The sequence below is a fragment of the Gastrolobium bilobum genome, unplaced genomic scaffold (genome assembly GCF_033153095.1).
Source record: "Gastrolobium bilobum isolate Gb01-03AN ecotype WA unplaced genomic scaffold, APGP_CSIRO_Gbil_v1 utg261883, whole genome shotgun sequence".
NCBI lineage: Eukaryota > Viridiplantae > Streptophyta > Magnoliopsida > Fabales > Fabaceae > Gastrolobium > Gastrolobium bilobum.
Genome location: NW_026897356.1, coordinates 6,074 through 23,211, shown reverse-complemented (window position 1 = coordinate 23,211; position 17,138 = coordinate 6,074). Strand labels below are relative to the sequence as shown.

At 38.0% G+C, this 17,138-nt stretch overlaps 1 long non-coding RNA gene across 1 annotated transcript; it reads left to right on the top strand.

Annotated features, from left to right (window-relative positions):
* The first annotated feature begins 10,475 nt into the window (after positions 1-10,475).
* LOC133306214 (uncharacterized) lies at positions 10,476-12,528 on the top strand. Its single transcript, XR_009750856.1, has 4 exons — positions 10,476-10,740; positions 10,816-10,935; positions 11,548-11,613; positions 12,332-12,528. It is a non-coding gene; the product is annotated as an uncharacterized LOC133306214 (long non-coding RNA).
* The last annotated feature ends 4,610 nt before the right edge of the window (positions 12,529-17,138 follow it).

The window sequence follows — 17,138 nt, the reverse complement described above, 5'->3', positions numbered from 1 at the left end:
ATGTCATGAATATCTGTTGCACTGCATAGTTTTGAGAACTTATACTGATGTAAATGCTTTTAGAACTTATATTGCACATGTAAGTGAGTTTGGGGTGGAACATCCTTGAGGACCCCTTGTCTTACTGAGATTTCTAGTTTAGAGATCTCACCCCACGTTTGGGGCGCTTATTTCAGGTTCATGTAATGTTGAGACCTCAGGCGGCAAGAGGCCGGAGCTGAGTTATATTTGCTGTTATTGATGCTGACATGTTGGATGCTGGAATTGCATGCTGATTATATGTTTATAGCTTCAGTTATGTTTATGGAGTTTTATGTTGAAACTTGTTGTTTACGTTGTTTATTTGGTGAGCATGAGGATTGTCCATGACACCTAGTATTGTTTATGTCTTGAGTCTGTTGGGAGTTGTAATAATGTATCAGGATATTGTCTGGATTACGAGATGTAATGTCGTGATTTAGATACACACTTTATTTATATATTGAGTAATTTCAGTAGATGTCTTATTGCAATTTACATACAGGTGATATTTTATGAAATTGATTAAGTAATCAACTTGGCTAAGTTTAATGACGTCATAATTGAAAAGAAAAAGAATATTCCGCATTTTTAATTAAGCACCGCTTAATACGATGTAATGTTAATATTCCGGGTATACACGGGGTGTTACAATGACCATTCCAGCTTCATCATATGGTTTCTCCCTATGCATCCTTACTTCTCTAAATCCCTTGCTATATTCCTCTTTAGTTGTTATGATTCATTATTGCACATTTACATCTGAGTGAGCCATTGGGCGGAGTAATCTCCAGAACCTCTGGGTTACTGAGATATATTCGTATATCTCACCCGCGTTTGGGGCATTATTTCAGGTGGTTGTAGCGGGTCAGGAGCCGTGGGCAAGAGGCCCACAGTATGAGCTTATGGAGTAGAGAGTATTTTTCATTTTGAGGCCACATTTGGCATAGGCTAGACTTAGAGCATGAACATTGTATAGTGTATGATGGTTATTTATCATGTCATAATTGTTCATGCTTCATTTTGGCTAAGTCTAGTTGATGATTTATTTGGTTGTATTTGGAGGTACTTTCATGTATTTATATTTACCATTTGGAGAATTGTAATTTGATAATTATGGACCTTGTGTAATATTTTAAAGCATGTATGTGATAAAAGGGAAATAGGCCTATTTTAGATTATGATTTATATTCAAATTGTTAAGAATGCATGCACTTGGATAATGTGATTGTAATGAGTATATAAGTTTTGATGAAGTTAAGTATTGAATTGTAAATTGAGGAAAATGATGCAAATTGTTGTGTTGTAAGAGCACCAAAGCATTGTTGGTCCTTGTGTTCCACCCTTGTCTATTAGGTATCCTTGAGGCTTAATAACACACTTTTAATAAAGTGGGATAGGTTAAATAAACAAAGGAGGTGTTGCCAAAATTTATACTAAAATGGCAGTTTTTAGGCTGATTTTGGGAGAGCATATCTCCCTCCGTAGAGATCGAATAGGGACATCCATATATCATTTTGGAATTTTGAGATGTCAGCTATGCTGTGTCAAAATTTGGTAGCAATTAAAGTCGTGTAGCGACCTGTAGATCTGTTTGAGTGGAGACTGCCCAAATGGCCTTGCACATGGGGGCTGTCGGGTCCTTGTCTTGCAAAAATCATTTCTCCCTCAATTCTTACTCAAATTAGACTCATGATATGTCACATTAAAACTTAAGGTGTCTAGTTTACTGTATAAAAATTTGAGAGCAATTGGTTGAGTTATTTGTTCAGAATTGCAGAAATGGTAAGGTATGTTTAGTTCCCTGTTTTGGGTTGGCTGGTAGTTTTGCTTGTCCAACTTCAAACAGTGATAACCGGAGCAATGAGAACTTTATGGGGCGTGTGATATCTTGTTAGAAAGATAATTGAGTCTAGAATATCATACTAAAATATGAGAGGCTTGTAACCAGTATATTGCACACAGTGTCCAAAAGACTGAACCATGTTTAGTTGTGTAAAAATCGTAAAGGTGAGATTTATGCTAAGTGGGTTTATGTGAATCCCTTAGTGGCTTAAAATAAGCAATTTATGATAGTTAGGCATTTATTGTATTTATTTCGCATTTAGATTTCAGATATGATCACAGCTTTTGTCATTACGTGTTATTATTGTTTTTAAACGCTTACGTAATGAAAAGGAAAAAGTTTACTCGCATTTTTAATTGAACTGCTTTGATTGTAACTACACTTAATATCATAATTGTTGGTTGCTTAAAATATTCTTATAAAGGACGTTCCCTTACTTCAATTCATCAAGAGGAAACACATTCGTTCTCTTGACTTCAACCCAAGTGCGCAAAAGTGCACACATCAAGTAATAAATGGGACTATTGATGCCCAGATTATCGTTCCCACGAGGATAGTACTCTAAGTAATGCCTTAAACTATTTTAAAAAGAATGAAAATGAAAAGAAAAGTTAGTATTTGATTTGTTTGGTCAAACGTTCCCGACTATCTTGACAACGTTCCTCAAGAACAGTAGGTTCAATTTGACAGCAAATAGCTCCTCGCGTCGTTATATATAAAATCATTCTTGATAAGAGAAGGAACGACAGTATTCATTAGAGATTTGTTGATAGAAGATTGAATAAAGAAAATAACAATAATTTTTTTTTTTTTTTTGATAACAGAAAAGAGACAACAATATGGAGTGATAAAACAGTTTTTAAGACAAGGAATGGATCCACTGTTCTATTCTTAAATAGCTATATTCTCCACTCAGGACTCAACCCTTTTGACTTTGATCAGGTCTTTTCACTGCCAACTCTGATTCCTCAGCTCATGGAGTAAATGGCTCACAAGTTTTCATATTCCTATTGCTCCCTTGACTCCAACTGTTACTAAGCACAGGACCTTTAGTGAACGAGGTGACCCCTTATTCCTAAGGCAACCAGCAGTGTTGTGTTCCACAACACTCCCTTCCCCCTCTGATTAAGCTGTCTGAAATCCCTTCCTTATGGAAGTTTCTTTCTAAGTATGCGTTCAATTTCCATTGATACGCAATGAATATAGAACACTTAACTAGAGAAATTCAAAAGCTTCAGTACAAGAGTTTTGAATATAGTTCTTTAAGAACTTCACAGTTTTTCTATTCCACAAATAACTTAACCCATGGCTAATACTTTAAACATAATTATTCCAAACTGAAATCCCATAGACCCGAGATTCAGTTCAGAGATAACGACTGGAAGAGAAGAGAAATAACATGTATATCAATCAAAAACAAGTTAGGTTACAACAAAATGAAAATGGAGAAGTATGGTTACTGCTCGTGAGGAGTCTCAAGTGGGGGATACAGAATAAGGGAGAAGTTTTAGTCACTTAACTATTGCTAAAACTATACAACTGAAATGTAAAAACTACAAAAGAAACTAAGTGATCTCTTCTTAAGGAATTCGATGATTTTCTTCGTGCTGGAACGTCCTATTTATAGGCAGAAGAGTGGGTGGCAAAACTTGTAATTTCCATTGAGTTGTTTTCTTGACTGCATGAAAGGGGCGGTGTGAACAGTGCTCAGAGGGACGCAAGTTGCTGGATGGGACACTTATTGTTGAGATTTGCCTTTTCTTCTGCAGTCCCCTTATACCTTGCTTTCCTCTTAGCAAATATGAACTCTTTATTCTCTGCTGTGCACGTTTCTTCCTACTTGATTGTTGTACCTCTTATGCTTTATGGAAGCTTCTTTTCAACGTTACCTGCAAAGTGTATAGAGAGATTGAGTTAGTGGAGCAGGTGTATTTAATGTTCTCATTCCGTTCTCTTTTTCTATATTTCTCAAATGATTACATCATCATCTGTTCCCCCCATTGTGTTTTTGTCACAAAGATATAAACATGTATTTTTAATGCAAAAGTTGCCCATCAGATGAGGGAACAAATAGTATTTTGCCATCAAAATGGGCTTAGATGGGAACAAATTCTCGTTCCATCAAAACACCCCAAAACTAAATTGTTGGTTGTCCTCAAACAACTCAAAAATAGTGGTTGGGCTGCTCAATTTTAAAGAATAGCTCAACATCAGAAACTTAACCAATGAGTAATCATCATCTCATTCAAATATTGAACTACTCTCCATAGATGGCAAGCAAAAAAGAATTTGTTCCAAGGTAAGTGAAGGTTGCTGATCTTCTGTCTCACTATCACTCAGGGTGTGGTGTTTCTCTGTCCATTCTTGGATGTGATTCTTCAAACTTGCTTATCTGTTGTTTTCCTAAGAAGTATAGGTGACTTCCATTTCAAAGGATCTTTGTGGAGGAGAGTTGTGGAGAGTTTTAGAATGGAGTGAGCTTAGATCTTGGGTCAAGGAACGTTTTCATTTTTGTGTTAAGAGATGGACTTTTCTGTTTGGGGAACACCTTGTCTTTTTTTTGTACCTTCTTTTCTTCCATTGAAGGAATCTTGTCTGGTATTTTCTTCTGAAATCTTTTGAATGACTATTCCCATTTTCTTTGTTTCTATCTTCTTGTCCTTTCTGCTCATGTTGTTGTTGTTCCTTGATCTTTTCAGTTGACCTGGTGGTATTTAGGAATGTGTGTGGTTGTGCTGATATATTTAGGAATGGTTGATCCTTGTCAGTAGAATTCACTTGTTCTTCTGCAGTACTTACAACATCAAAGCAAGTTCAGAAGCTTCATTGTGGTTTTACACCTTAGGAACGCTTTCATGAGTAAGCGTTTGGCATTTTTCGTTCCTCACCAGTTTAGTTCACACAAATCAGCATCCTTCAAAATCTGAAGATTAAATTCACTTCTCTTCCCCTACTTCTAGCATTCAGAGTAAGAATAAGAATGACTGCTCATTGATTTTATGTTTCATGCCCATTAGTTATCTAAATTTTCATAGCCACAATACTATAACTGAAATGTGTGCTCCAAACAGTTTGAACAAAAAAGGATTTTCTATTCAAAAAGTCAAATTTACAATAGAGAACGGAAAGGAAAACAAATGGAAATTTGCAATAAGAAACAGAACAAAACATAACATAAACATGAGAGTGTTTCTCCTTTCAATGTGGACGTATTTTCCCAAGCATGGTGTTCTTCTCAGCATCAATTTCCTCCTGTGTTGGTGGCCTTCTCCTTAGCTGATCCGGCAATCTTCTTACTTTAGCTTCAGGGAGCCATTTTTCAGCATCCTTCAGTCGATCACCGATCACAGCAGTGACGTGTTCAATGGTGGCCCTCATCATTATCCTGCCATTGTGAATGTGCACCAGCTGCCCTTCAACATCCAACACTCTATTTTCCACCTGACAAATCTTCTTCTCCAAGAACGTTCTGAAAACTTTGAGACCCTCTTTGGTCTCTTTTCATTCCTTAGTGTTTGGGAGGAGGAGACGTCTAAGTTGTAATTCAGCTCTGGTGTTATGCATGGAGTGAGCATGTTTCAGGGAATCAGATGCACTTCTGATTTCACTTCTGACAGCTTGTAATGTTGGAGCAGAGGGTGCAGCACTGACACTTTTGATGCTGGTTTGGATAATGTTGAGGAGCTGCTCTCTATCTGCCTTATGTTGTTCCTGAAATTGGGTGAAGGAAGATAAGAGTTGTTCCAATCCGTTCCTCAGAGCCTTCAGCTCTTCGGTGGTGTTGGACATATCAATCTGAGGAACAACTGGTTCTTCAGGCAGTAGCTTCTCCATCTTTCTCCCCATCATTTCAAAAAATTCAGCAATCCCTATTTGGGATTTTCTCCTTACAGCAAGGGGAATTGCTGGAATGGGAGAGACTGGCTTCTTCTTGTTGTTATTATCAGAAGCTGGAGGTTCTGCAACAGTGCCTGCCTGATCTCTACCTCTGTTTTTTAGGTAGACAGGACTATTGTAATCTGTTCCTCCATCAGTGGAGGAACTTCTAGTCCTTCTTCTTCTGCCAGAGCCCTAGCCAGGGCCTCATCCCCAGAAGTATCAGGACAGATGTAGGCAGAAGATAGTGGCCTTCCCAGTCTGATTTTTCTGGGAACAGTTGGCTTTTTCTTTTTAGGGTGATCGACATCAATCCCCTTTCCTTTGTCAATTCTTTTCTGTGGTTGAGCCTCTTACTCAGCCACTTGTTTTTTCACAACAGATGCTGCTTCTGTTTCTTTAATCCCCTCTCCTTGTTGTTGCCTAGGAGAGGGTTGATGTGGTTGTGGTGGTGGTGAAGAATGAGAAGGTGATGCTGGGGGGATGGAACGTCAGAGAATTCAGATGTTTCAGAGCTAATTGGGAATGTCTCCTTAGTAGCTGGTTGAGGTCTTGATGCTCCTCCCTTCTTCAGCCTCTTTGAAATAGGCTTATTGTCTTCATTGTCCTCCTCCTTGTCAGAGAGGGTGATAGGCTTCTCAGAGGTGGCTCCCTCTGGTCTTTTGATGCTGCTGAAGGATCTCTTCAGCCTCTGACTAGATCGTTCCCCCTTTCTGGGGGTGCTTTGGCAGGAGATTTAGGAGGAGGTTTGATGGGACGTAAATTTGTTCCCATCTAAGCCCATTTTGATGGCAAAATACCATCCGTTCCCTCATCTGATGAGCAACTTCAGCATGAAAATCACTTGTTTTACATCTTTATGACAAAAACACAGTGGGGGAACAGATGATGACGTAATCCTTTGGAAAACATATTAAAAGGAGAACAGATTGAGAGCATTTATTGCACCTGCTCCACTCTTTTAATGCTTCTGATCACTTTACAGGAAACGTTGAAACGAAGTTTCCATAAAGCAGAGGCGGTGCATCAATTAAGCACGAAGAAACATGTACAGTAAGGAATAAAGAGTTCTCATTGGCTGAGAAGAAAGCAAGGCATGGGGGATTGCAAGAAATGGCAAATCTCAACAATAACTGTCCCATCTAGCAAGTTGCAAGCCTCCAAACATTGTTCCCACTGCCCCGCCCATACAGTCAAGAGACCAACTCCAAGGGATTTTACAAGATTGCCACTCACCCTTCTGCCTATAAATAGGACGACCCAAACACGAAGACATCATCGAATTCCTTAAGAAGAGATCACTTAGTATTATTTAGTTAATTTGTAGTTTAATTTTGTATAGTTGTAGCTATAGTAAGTGACAACACTTCTCATTTATTCTGTAAAATTCACTTGAGACTCCTCACGAGCATCAACCATCTTCTCCACTTTATATTTTGTTGTAATCTTTCTTGTTTCATTTCAATATAAGTATTCCTTCTTTCGTTTCGACTCGTTATCTCTGAACTGAATCACGGGTCTATGGGACTTCAATTTAGAATAATTATGTTTAAAGTAACAGCCATGGGCTAAACTATCCATGGAACGGATAAGCTGCAAATTTCTTAAAGAATTATTTTCAAAACTCTTGTACTGAAGTTTTTTGTATTTCTCTGGCTAAGTAAGTTATATTCATTGTGTATCAATGGAAATTGAACACATACTGAGAAAGAAACTTCCTTAAGGAAGGGATTTCAGACAGCTTAGCCAGTGGGGGAAGGTAGTGTTTTGGCAACAACACTATTGGCTACCTTAGGAAAAAGGGGCCACTTCGTCCATTTTAAGGTTCTGTACCAAGTACCTGTTGGAGTTAAGGGAGCCATAGGAATATGGAAACTTGTGAGCCATCTAGTCCATGAGCTGAGGAATCAGAGTTGGCAGTTAAGAAACTGGGACAAAGCCAAAAAGTGCTAAGTCTTGAGTAGAGAAAATAACTATTTAAGAATGGAGCAGTGAATCCGTTCTTTATGTTAAAACTGTTTTAAAACCATCCACTTGTTGTCTCTTGATTATAGTTATTACTATGTTATTTTTAATCTATTCAGTCTTGTATCTATCAATCTCCAATGACTATTGTCGTGCCTTCTCTCATCAAGAAGGATCACATATATAACGACGCGAGGAGTTTTTTGCCATCAGACTGAACTTACTGATCTTGAGGAACGTTGTCAAGACAGTAGGGAACGTTTGACCAGATAGTTCAATCACTAACTTATCTTCTCATTTTCATTCTTTATAAAATAGTTTAGGGCATTATTTAGAGTTCTATCCTCGTGGGAATGATAATCTGGGCATTAATAAACCCATTATTACTTGATGCTTGCACTTGCGCATTTGGGTTAGAAGTAAGGGAATAAATCTGTTTTCTCTTGCTAATTTAGAATAGAGGAACGTCCTCCATCAGAATATATATTTTTCCACCAACAAAAAACCACCCAACAAGGTTTCTTGCCCTGCTTACTCTCAGTAGCAGCAGGGGCTTCTTTCTTTACCTTGGTGGATGGGGGAACGAATTTTGTAGCCCTGGTGGATGAGGAAGTGGTTGCAGATTTTGAAGGTGCTGCCTTCATGGTTTTCTTCTTTTGGGCCTCAGGGCCCTCTACTTCATCGTCAACCTCATCAACATCACGTCTGATGTTGTTGTCTCTAAGGTATGGAATGTCTAACTCAATGTAGGTTCTCCTCAAGCCATTCCATGTTTTGAAATCGATGACAGACCCTACCACTAGGTCTTCATCTTCTGAAGTGGTTACACTAGCTCTCAGACATAGCTTTGTAATCAGGCAGGGAAGGCAGACAGTGGTTTTCCTGATCTCCTTCTTCAGGCTGCCATGAATGAGGGGTACTGCATCAATGGGGATATTCTTCATGATGTAGTATATTTGCACCTACAATGCCCACTTGGCAGTGGCATCGTGGGTTGAGGGGGTGAGGTTGGTGTTGGCAAACAAAGCCCAAAATCTGGCTTCATCCCTCATACTGCCCTTGGAAAGAGCTCCCTTGGCATATAGACAGGTTCACCAATGGTGATTAAGTTCTTCACTTCCAGCAAGAACTCAGGGTTTTCTCTCTTCTCTATATACTCAGTGTATGGACAGTTGGTTACAACTCGGAGGTGGAGTACCTCTTTGATGGCTTTAGCGGAGAATGAGAATTTCTTCCCTCTCACCATTACTTCATCGACTTTGTACCCTTGGGGCAGTCTCTTTGCATGGTATAAGAATTCAGCCACCAAAGAAGGGTAGAACTCTCGTGCGTCTGTGGCAAACCAGGTCCATTTCAGTTTGGTTAGGGCTTTCTGCACAAAGGAGGGCATGAGGGCTTTGTCTTTTAGGAAAATGTTCCTTTCTGGGTAAAGAGACACATTTTCTTCGATGATTTCAGGCTCCTGGGCATAGCTAGCCACAGGGGTGGCGGCTACTGAGAGTCTGGTCATGGTTATAGACGAAGGAGAGGTTAGGGCAAAATGCATAGAAGAGTGAGGAAGAGCAAAAGGTTCTAAGTTAGCAAGGAAATGGTAAAGCTTGAGAAAGAGAAGTGAGGAGTTTAAATAAGCATGCAGAGAGGGGAAAGTGAGGAGTTTTTCAGGACGTGGAGGTTAAAGAAAGGAAGTTGAAGAAGTAGTGGAGGGGGAACGTTACGAAACGAGTGGTAAGCGGTTAGTGGTATTCAACTGCTGATGATGGTTTGAAGAGGTGGAACGATTTAGGGTAGAATCGTGGGAGAGAGGGAAAGGGAAGGGGAACAGTTACATTACTGTCTGAGGGGACAGTTGCTTTTGCAGGGCACATTTTCAAAATCTGCAATGAGTGCAGATTTGATAACAGCTGTGTATATTTGAATGACTCAGCAGGGACATGTGTCCCTTTCATCCCTATCTCTCACACTCAGGGAACATTCCCTTCCTTTAGTCTCTATTAAATCTAAAACTTTTCCAAAAAGAAATTATATAATTTACTAACAAATAACAATATGAATATCTAATATCTATCATGGACTAAAAAATTGTAAAACATAAATATTCAATTAAAGTGTAACATCCCGTCTAATTAGCAATCTATTTAAATTTCAATTAGGAATGTAGTAGAATACTTGCCTTCGGATTCTATATATAATGTTTGCTTTAGGACGAAGTTAAATTAAATTAGGGAATTATTGGTATTACCATGGAAGGTGAGTATCTATTTTATGCATGTGAAATTCTAGTCATGAATATAAGAATAATTTAGTTATAATACATAGAAAGCATAACACTACTTAGGATTATATGAGTACTCATTAATAGCATGTGATTAAATTTATTTCAAAGAACAAACCCTTTAGCAAATAAGTAGAGGGCATATAAATTAATAAGGCAAGGGTTAATTCTTAAGATAGGAGAACAATTGGACTTATAATTTTTGGACCCTAATTCCCCAAAGTTGACGGCCCATAAGCCATTTTTTGGGACTTAGCTTCAGCCCAAAACACTCATCCATCTTAACCTTATCCTAAGGATCCTTCAAGGCGGTCCATGATTGGTTTAGGATCTACACATGGCAACTAATATCACAAACCTCTTGCATGTGCGCCACCTAGCTGTCCATTTCCTTGCTTGTGAGCCATCTACACACTCATGGGACCCTTTGATTCACTTTCAATGTTCGGCCATACCTTTTTGTTGACCAAGGAATTCGCTTATCCTTGTATAGGAAAGACAAAGAAAGCTGAAATCTCCTTCGTTCCCTTCCTATGCGCTTTGGAGAGTAACAAAACCAATCTATCATTTTCCTTCCAGTACTGAAATCAACCACTTATGTATCACACAAATCGTGACCATCAGGATGAAAAACTAAACACTTAATTATACTCCTCTTTTCCCTTCTACTCGTTCGGCTGTGTATCACAGAGTCAAGAGATTTCAACTTGAGCCATCCTCCATTTCTCCCCTCTTGTCCAGTCGTTCATCACCATTCAAGGAGGTGAGGTGTTCCTTTATCTCCTTGTCCATCTCTATGTGAATTGTCCCTGACCGAACCTTCCCCACTTGCATGCAGCGTAAGTTCAAGCTATTGGAATATTAGGAGAGTGGAGTTGCCGTTATCTTTCTGGTCTGCTAGTTGTCTCCACACGAGGAGTTAAAGACCGAAGATCAAGCTTCTTTTCCCCACTGTACGGTATGTATATGTAGACTTGGGAGATAGTATTTCTTTTGTCATAGGTATTCTTCTATTCTGCTCATTTGGATAGTTTCTGAACCTAGTGCATGCAAGTTTAAAAAAATCCGATTGGTGAGTAGAAAATAACTCCCTTTGATTATGTTAAGCTGTTTTGATTTTGTTAAACTGTTTTGGGAGGATAGGCTGAGGCATCCAGCCTTGCATGCGAAAATTTAAGCAACACAACATGCTTTTAAGTTTTATTTTTAGCGCATCTTAGTCATGGGGTGAATGGTTATGAAATTAATTTAATTAGGAACACCCAGTAACTGCCCAAACCGAACCTGAATGTATTAAGGAGCTTAGTTTTTTTCGCTGTTCATAACTTGGTGTATTAATTATAAATCAGAATTAGATGCATATTGTTAAGGGCCAAAAACCGATTCTGCCTGCTGTTGAAATCATGAATTTTATCAATTGATAATGTAAGAAAATTTAATATCAAGTCAGATAATCATTAAGAAGAGGACCACGAAATTAAGCTAAGATCTTAGGATTGGCAGCATGGAAATTATATTCGACATATAAGAATAATAAAACAAAATTCTGATTTCATGTTTGATGAACTAGGTGCAAAGACCTCTAATCAAAGGGGGCTGATTGGTGATGTGTAATTAAAAAGGTTAAAGACTCGAGGTGAGTGTTTGGTGGTATTACCTAATGTGACTATTAGCTAGTGTATAGAATTGTGAATTGTTGCTCACATGTGCCTTGGATTAATGTGTTGTTATATGCTATATATATATATCCGGCCTATGAATGTGACAAGATAGAAAATCATGAATGAGAAGTAACTGTTATGTGGCAGCTTGGTACGAAAAGTACATGAAAGATATGCTATTATGATGATGATCCAGTCATGCATATACACCTCATAATTCATTTGTTTCTTGTTGTGTGTGAAGCATATCATGGCATACATGCACGAATTGCATGCTGTTCATGGATTAGAATATTTATATAAATATGCATACGATTGAGCACGCATCATATAGGCATCCCTTCGGTACCAGGGTATGGGACACTTGGCTTCCGTCCGCATAGGTCACAGTTGGAATTCACCTTTGAGGGAGCCATTATGGAATATCCACTGTGTATGTATGCGCACGATGGTGCTATGAGCGTAATGATGGCGTTATATACACATTAATGATATGTTAGTATGCGCACGAAGGTGTTATGAGCATAATGATGGCGTTATATACGCACTATGATATGTTAACGAGAAATAAAATGTTGATGTGATTGTTTATAATTTTGTGCCTAGTTTAATATTGTTGCATTAGTGGTTTTGCTATCACACTATTGAGATTTTTCTCACCCCTCTGGGGCTGCTATTTTTATAAAATGGCAGGAGGACGCAAAAGCATATGAGGACATGGATTATTTGGATTTTTGCTGTTAAATTCTGCTGTTTGGACTTGCAGCTGTTGCTGTTTTATTTGATGGATGACTGTAATATTTTGAGAAGTTTGGATTAACTGTTGAACTATGATTTTACTGCTGTCTTAAGACTTTATGATCAGTTAGTGCTTTGAGTAAAATTTTGAAAACGTTTTGCGAATTACATTTTTCTGAACATTCATTAAGTGCTGATTTTTAAACAGTTTTGCGAGCACTTTGCGAGTTAAGTTGCGAGGGGCAAACGACCTCCGATTTACTATTATTTTATATGCACGCGAAGCCCCAGACGTGCTCTTTCTATATTATATGGAACATTTTTTTGAATCGTTGAACTTGATTTTATACGAAATTTTCAAGACAGCAACGTCCGTCAGGAAAATAATATTTTCAGCAAGTTAAGAGATTTTGAAAGTATACTCTGATTTTTGTAAGTAACCCAATTTCAATTATAAGTTTTAATTAGCGACATCAAAATGATTTTTCAGTTGTTAAAATGATGTCGAAAACTTTAATTCCTCTTAGCAAACAACTCTGTTGGATGCCTGCAAGGGAGGGTGTCACACTAATTGGTATCAGAGCAGTTTTGATTCAAGGTGTCTGTATTTGATGAAATATTTGTTGTTTTTATGTGGTTGCTGAATTGTTGTTGCCTGGTTATACTGATTATTTGTATATGTTCGTTGCATTGTTGCTGTTTGAACTTAGCTGTGAATGTGTTACTGGTTAAAGTTACTATATATTTGGAGGTGTGATGATACTGGTAGTACACTGTATTAAGCATGGCTGTGCCAACTCCCTTGCTAGGTGGTGAGCCTGATCAACTCACCGTCGCGCAAGTTGTGTGTGCACAATCATGGTTATCACAGGGTATACTTGTGCCTGAGCACTATGTGTGAAATAGTGAATTGCTACTTGAATTAATGGCTATTTATAAATTCTGTTTATTATGGATTATAAGGAAGGTTTATATATCTATACTTGATGTGATTATTTTTGTGATATTCTAAGCTGTGAATGATAATAAATCATCTTTAAATAATGATTGCTGCTATATACACTTGTTTTCCTGATTTATGACTTTTCTTGTGTGTTGTAATGATATTACTTTGCTGGATAGTAGAAACAATTATTCTTTTCACTAATCATGTCAGATTCCATAACTGAGTAGTGTAGCTGTGATATGACCGTGATAATTGATGTTGGTAGCCAGCATTAAGAAGACTTATTGTTTGACCTGAAAACTGTATGTAGACCAACTTATGTAGGGATAGATCACTTATCAAAGTAGATCCAGTTAATACCCTTAGAAAGTAGAGTTGGAAGTAATTAAGGTTTAGACATGTGGGTCTGCTGTCCCTTACAAATCTTCTAATGGTGAATTGACACTAGACGTCATTCTTGAGAAAGAAGCTGTAAAACAAAGTGGTGATGTGTGGGGGAGGATACGTTACTCCTACCTCCCTGTCCTTCACGTGAGTGATGTTTGTTGCTTTAATTCACGCGTATTAGATGGCTTTGTCTGATTTTGACCACTTTTGGACTTGTATATAATTTATTGTCTCTGATTGTAGTGACGGATTTCATGTGGCGATTGCTTGAATTTATCAATTTAGATTTTTAACATTTTATTGGAACTGAATGCATAAATTAAAGAAAGGTTATCTGAACTGAATTTATAATTAAGTCGACTGAACAGGTAAATTGAGACTACATGGAACTACACCTCGTTTGGTTTGTTTTATTATGTTAGTTAATTGACACTTGCTAAAATTCATAATCGAATAAACATCAGAAGGTTCTAACTGGTTACTATGATGTTGTCTAATCGTTTATAAGCTCTAACTGTTATGAGCTCATGCCTGTTAGTTTCATTAAATTGTGAGTTCGGAAATCTGATGTCTGCTGGTACATAGAACTTTAGGTTTAGTTTCCGATATGAATACTGTAACGTTAATCGGATCAAATCAATTCACTACCTCTAATGAATACTCACAATTAAATCGTCACACACTTGGTCTCATGTCATATTCTTGGCTGCATGATTCGGTTTCTTACAAAGTACTATGATTCTATTTCATTGTGTAATTATACACCGGAATCTAGATTGCATGTGAATTTCAATGTTTATATAGTGTCAGTTATTAACATTGCATACCGATTTTATTGCATTTCATTTTGTAAGCAAACCCATTGAATCTTTTAATGTTGTAGTTCATATCAATTGCTCTTCGTTGAATTTATAATATGGTGAACTGAACTAAGTGATTGTTGGTAACTTGTACATGTACCGTGGTATTCATTTCCTAGTTTAAATTTTACCAAAATACATGTAATTATTTATATCCTTGAGTATTCAGCACGTCTTTGATAAGATTGGTTTCTTGGACTGGTTATATTATATCTGTTCCTATTTCTGATTGGATACCCCCACATACTTGCTCATAACTATTTAATTAAAATTTTTTAAAGTGTTGTGTGTTATTCTGTCTTGAACTGCCAAAGCTGATTTAGTAACTAATTTGAATAGAATAAATGAACTTCTTCAATGTTCATGTGTTAATGTATGTGTAACGCCTGACCGCTTCAAAAATCAATGACTATCCCCACACACTAACACGAGACTTTTCAGTGTGCTTTTTCCTCACTCGCACACTTCCCGGGAAAACTTCCCAGGAGGTCACCCATCCCAGAATTGCTCCAAGTCAAGCACGCTTAACTGTGGAGTTCTTCCGATCCGGGCTACCGAAAAGCAGATGCATCTTGTTTGTATAGGTAGTACTAATTAATTCTTATAAGCCATTCCCAACTGTACCGTCTCATACCAGCACAGTCTCTGGAATCCCTCTCTTTCGGGTGTTGATTCGATTCATCTTGTACCCCCGTCCCTAGAAGCCTACCAGGAGCCGCTCCTTGTTTGTGCCATTTTCGCACCATGCCCTTTCGCACCGGCGATCACTCCCCGCCCTCGTCAGCGCCCGGGATGTTACATGCCTACCAGCTTCTGCCTGGTTCGTCCTCGAACCACACCGTACTGGAAGAGAGGCCCTGCTCTGATACCACTTGTAACGCCCGACCGCTTTAAGAATCAATGACTATCCTCACACACTAACACGAGACTTTTCAGTGTGCTTTTTCCTCACTCGCACACTCCCGGGAAAACTTCCAAGGAGGTCACCCATCCCAGAATTGCTCCAAGTCAAGCACGCTTAACTGTGGAGTTCTTCCGATCCGGGCTACCGAAAAGCAGATGCATCTTGTTTGTATAGGTAGTACCAATTAATTCTTATAAGCCATTCCCAATTGTACCGTCCCATACCAGTACAGTCTCTGGAATCCCTCTCTTTTGGGTGTTGATTCGATTCATTCATGTACCCCCGTCCCTAGAAGCCTGCCAGGAGCCGCTCCTTATTTGTTCCCTTTCGCACCATGCCCTTTTCCACCGACGATCACTCCCCGTCCTCGTCAACGACCGGGATGTTACAGTATGTATGCTAGGGATCAGACTAGGGAGACAACTAATGAAGTAGCACACATTGTGATAAGTATTTCTTTTCCGCCTTAGGAGCCGACTTGCATTTTATTTGGAAAATGGCGCATATTGCTATAATGCGTATTAGTCATAAAATTGTGATGTGTAATGCAAAACCAAGTCCATAATCATTTCGACATCGGCTCCATAAAGTCATTGCTGTGCACTTTAAGCCTTGAGTAGAGCAATTAAAGAATAGCCTGTTATTATTATTTTTAAATTGCTTTAACAAGTTCATATTGTATGCTTTTATGCTTCGGTTATGCATGGATTACATATCAACATTGAATATCTCTGGAGATTATTGGACTATATTAGTATGAGGAGTCACGTTATGCATCTTGTTTTCAAAAGAGTGCTACTGTGTCATTTGAACAAATTTTTCTGGTCTAGCGTTTAAGATGTAGCAGATACTGTATGACTCTAAAATAAGTATAATCGCAACCTGACATAGATTTAGTGCTATCTTTCATCATACTTATGTGATATAAAAGCTGAATTTAACATGGACATCCTGATGATATTGAATTGTTATCTAACAGGTATAATATACGGCCTTAACTTGAATACATCGTTGTAAATTCCATGTTTTAAAGTTTGATATTTGTTTTGTAATGTTCAAATACATCATGAGATATTATTATTTTTGAAATGTTCTCATCGAATAGATGTATTGCTGCTTGTGTGGATGTGATTAGTCATTGTCTGAAGAGCCTTGCATTCAGTGTTGTTCATGCATTAGGTCTCGGGCCGTAAAATTTTACTTGTCTCTTGAATGCAAACTTAATTACGATTAGGGACTTTGAATGCCATTATTGTGAACTTGATTTAGAAAAGCTTGGTCTGTTTGGTGAGTTATGTTTGATGACTGTTTGTAGATTGTAATATGTGTCGCTGATTGGAAAGTTCATATCATGATTAATTAATCCTCTGATCAGTGAAGTCAATTACATCCGAGGTACCTAGGACAACGGAAAGCTCGAGGAAGTTTCCTCATACGGGTGTTTTGATGAACTGTATTAGGGGTACCACTTGCCTGATATGTATGAAAAATAGGATAGAAGTTTTGGGATTTTATGAAGATTCCTCTCAATTGAAATTTGGATTGTGATGTGTATTGTTTGACTTGCTTGACTTCTTGAAGGTTTATAAGTATAAAATTATGTCTGTGATATTATTAAGCAAGATGACTAATGCAGAAACCTGAATATCATGCATATGTGTGATG